Here is a 4,532-nt window from a genome sequence, read left to right as displayed (position 1 = left end):
TTTTTCCCATGCCGGGGTTTGTGTTATCCCAAACTACGCTCTCACTGGCACCAGGGTTCCCACTCCGGAATGGGTCCCCAAAAATGAAGCTTCCTCCATCCCCTAATAGCCTCACCCAAAACTCCAGTTGTAAACAACAAACACAAAACTCAAGCCCCTAGGCTATAACATAAACTTCTGCCACTTGGCTAAAACATTACTCGAGCCACCCCTAAAGGTGCTCCATCCCTCACCCATACCAAATGGCTTGTGCATTTAGGCTCCGACAGAGTTCCTTCCCCTGCAGCCACCAGCAGGGAACTGCCTGCCTGGCCTCAGCCCTGGGGTTTAAATGGGAGCCAGGCCCTGCCCCTTCCAGTCAGCTGACCTCCAACAGGTATGAGTCACTGGCTCCCTCCGGTTGCCATAGCAACCAGCACCTGGGCTCCTTCCTCATTGCTCCCAAGAGTAGCAGGCACCTTAGCGCCCTGCTACAGGCCCCCTCGAAGCCCCAGTGCCACCTACAGCAGTGCTGACTCCCATTCATGGCCCCTCGCCAGGAAGAGGTTCACACTGCCTGGACACCAGGGCAAGAGCTGCTGCCCTGTCAGGGTCCTGCCCCCTCTCTGCTTCAGTGGGGGGGCGGAGGTGCAGCCAAAGCCCAGCCAGCAGCGCCCCTTAGGTGAGGAGGCAGGGAGGGAGGTTATACACTTTGAATTACTGCTGGGGCTGGGCATGGCCCCCAGCACAGCTTCCCTGAAACTGAGCGCTGCTTTAGCACCCTCCAGCTCCTAGCCTAAGTGACTGCAAGCATGTGCCTGCATTTCCTCAGTCCAGATGGAATGTCTGTACACTTGCAAACTGATTCAGTCTAGGCAGGTTAGAGTAATCTGCAAAGATTGAATCAATTTCAGCTGAGGCTTTTTGAACATCTGTCCCTAGCCTGTGAGGATAAGTTAGTCCTGTTTGTGAGGCGTCCCTGGTGAACCAGCCTGTATTCCACCCTGATCCCACAAGGCACCAGGGACCTAAGTGGATGTCTCCTGCATGGAGCAGTCTCCATGGGCGTGTATCTGGTCCATTTCACCACCACTCCTGACACCTTCTGTCATTAGAGGAAAACCCTGGCACACACCTACCTTGAGTGCACTAGGCTTTGGCCCCTCCACCACTATTTCAAGAACCTCCTTGTAAGGCTTTGGCTGCACTTGGACTTTTCTTTTATGCACCATAAAAAAGTGGCTCCATAAAGTCTCAGGACCTCCTGGTCAGTCTCCTTCTGTCCCTAGCTAAATTAGCCATCTAACTGATAGGAAGGAGGGTCTGGCCAAGTGGGACCCCCAGTGACTGTAAGGTCATCTTCCTGTTCCTCTTCTGTTTAGGTCTCTGGGCAGACTTTCACAGGGCAGGGTCCACTGGCTCTTTGGACTGCTCATGATTAACCTCTGACCTGCATACCCATTTCTGTTTTGGTGTTAGTTGTCCCAAGTATCCAGTAGCTACACACTTAATAGCCCCTTCTAATAACAGTTTCTTTGTGGACCCAGCCCCACAGCCCCCTACATGTAACAAACAGCCCTGTCACTTCTCTGAGCATATCTCCAGACAGAGTTTTACTAGACATGTTTGAGGGGAAGTGGACACTAGCCCATGTGCTGTGCTTGGTATCTGCCCTTGGAAGACTCATTACGAACCTTTGACCCACACTCCCATCCCTGTTTTCTTATTTGCTGTCACCCAGAATATCTTGTGCTCACAGTGGCCTCCCTGATTCCGGGAGACTTATAGTTCACTTGATGGGCCAAGGCCCACCACTCTTTCCACAACAAATAGGCCTGTCTCTGAAGTGTTCAACTGTTCTAGAGAGAGGAACCTCAGCACCTAAAAATATTCAACAGCTAGTCAAGCACATGTGGATTAGCCTCCTCCCTCTCCAGGTCACAGTCCATACCACTGTACAGTGCGACAAACTACCTCCCTGCCTCTAACGTCTGCTGTGAGACTGAGCTGACTACTCCTGGTTGTAAGCCCGATTACAAGAGACAGCCAAAGCATCAGCATTGTTAACAAATAAACTTGCAGTATGCATTGCTTATGTATAAATACATCATGAATATCCCTGGACTGCAAATATATGTAAAGAGGGAAATAATTAATTGCAGCAATGAGTTATAAATTCCCTTCTAGGGTCCCCAGAGATTATGTTGCTAGAAGCTTCGTTTTTAAATGGCTGGACATCTCACAGCAGATCTTCTAAAATAAAAAAAAATCCTGTCTTTTTTCTGTGCACTTGGTAACCACCAGCTCCCCTGACCCTGGGGTCACTGTTGGATCATTCACCAGATTGAAGGCTCTCAAATTCACCCAAGTTCAAGGCTCAAACCAGAGCATAAAACTGCAGAATAAAGGGGAGAAAAGAAAGATTTGGGTATGCTGTTCAAGTTAAACAGCTCCTTCCCCCTGAAAGAGGAGGGCAATTTTTATCCAGTTTCCAACTCAGCAAGTCCTGCTATTTTCTCCACCACACACAAAGAACAACCTTGATCTTTCCCTCCGGAATGGGCTGTATTATATCTCTTTTCAACAGCAAAGGCCCTGCTGGAGAATCCAGGAACAGGATCCAGGTAGTTTAATGCAGCAGCAGGAACAGGGATTAAACCTGCAGACCTTGAACTGATACTGCCTCAACTAAAAGTCCCATCTCTAATAGACCAAACTTATTAGCCTTGAAGTGCCCCAGCAACCCATGCAGCAGAACAGAGTGTTTCACCAAGCAGGCATACTTTACGCATACTTTCTTTCCTGGAAGTTCCAAAGGACAGATTGTAGGAACTTCTGGTGTACAGATATATTTGAAGACACAGTTTCTAGCATGTTTATTTCAGATCTTAAAAGAGTCTTCCTACCTGAGTCACCCTGGGTATGTTCTTTCATAGATTTCAGAGATTTTTCATAGATTTTTAGGGTTGGAAGGGACCTCAGTAGATCATCAAGTACAACTGTCTGCCCTGGGCAGAAAAGATTGCCAGGGTCAGATGGCCCCAGACAGATGTTTGTCTAGTCTCTTCTTAAAGACCTCCAAAGTACGGGAGAGCACCACCTCACTTGGAGGCTTATTGTAGATTCTAGTAACCCGTAAAGAAGTTCTTCCTAATGTCTAGTCTAAATCTGCCCTCTGTCAGTTTGTGGCTGTTGTTCCTAGTTACTCCAAGGGGTGCCCTGGCAAACAAAGTATCTGCTATTCTTTGCTGTCCATTCTTCCCCCCCTCCCCCCACCAAACTGGAAGATGGCCACTAGAACACCTCTCAGCCTTCTATTACGGAGGCTGAAAAGATCCATGTCCCTCAATCTCTCCTTGCAGAACCTTACCTGCAGGCCCCCAACCATGTGGGCCTCTGTACCCTCTCAAGGTTATCCACATTCCTCTTGAAGTGTGGTGCCCAAAACTGGATGCAGTACTCCAGCTGCAGCCTTACCCATGCTGCATAGAGGGGAAATATCACCTCCTTAGACCTGTTTGCAATGCACCTGTTAATGCATGATAAAGTGCGATTAGCTCTATTGGTCACTTCATCACATTGTCGACTCATGTTCATCTTCGAGTCAACAATGACTCCGAGATTCCTCTCTGCGGCTGTGTTGTTTAGAAAGTTGTCTCCCAATCTATAAGTGTGTTGGTGATTCCTCCTCCCCAGGTGCAGTACCTTGCACTGATCCTTGTTAAACTGCAACATGTTTTGTTCTCCCCACTTTCCCAGCCTGTCCAAATCTGCCTGAATTCATTCTCTACCCTCCAGTGTGTTTACTTTGCCTCATAATTTGGTGTCACCCGCACACTTGGAAAGTGTGGTCTCCACGCCCTCATCCAAGTCACTGAAGAAGATATTGAACAGCACTGGTCCAAGGACTGAGGCTTGGGGGACCCCACTGCCCACATCTTTCCAGGTCGATACCAACCTGTCCTCCACCACTCTTTGGGTGTATCCCATTAGCCAATTCACCACCCACTTGACCATGTAATTATCTAAGTCACAGCTGCTTCGTTTTTTTATGGGAATGGGATATGACACCTTATTGAAGGCTTTTTTAAAAATCCAAGTATATGACATCCACCTGGACTCCTGTGTCATACAGTCTGTGGCCTGATCATAAAAAGAGACAAGGTTTGTCAGGCAGGATTTACTTGCTATGAATCTATGCTGGTTCCCCTTCAGCATTATTTTTCCAGCTAAACTCCCACAAATATAATCCTTCATAATTTTCTCACATTTTCCCAAGGATAAAGGTAAGGCTAAACAGTCTATAGTTACCCAGATCCTTCTTCCTCCCCTTTTAGAAAACAAGGACCACACTGGGCCTTTTCCAATCCTCTGGGACTTGTCCTGAGCATCCTGAGTGCTCAAACAGTCTTGCTTGTGGTTCTGCTATAACACTGGCTAATTCTTTCAGCACTTCTGGGTGCAGATTTCATAGATTTCATAGATTTCATAGACATTAGGGCTGGAAGGGACCTCGGGAGATCATCGAGTCCAGCCCCCTGCCCAAAGGGCAG

The sequence above is a fragment of the Crocodylus porosus genome, unplaced genomic scaffold (genome assembly GCF_001723895.1).
Source record: "Crocodylus porosus isolate Cpor-Errol unplaced genomic scaffold, CroPor_comp1, whole genome shotgun sequence".
Classification (NCBI taxonomy): domain Eukaryota; kingdom Metazoa; phylum Chordata; order Crocodylia; family Crocodylidae; genus Crocodylus; species Crocodylus porosus.
Note: the sequence above shows the minus strand (reverse complement) of the source record.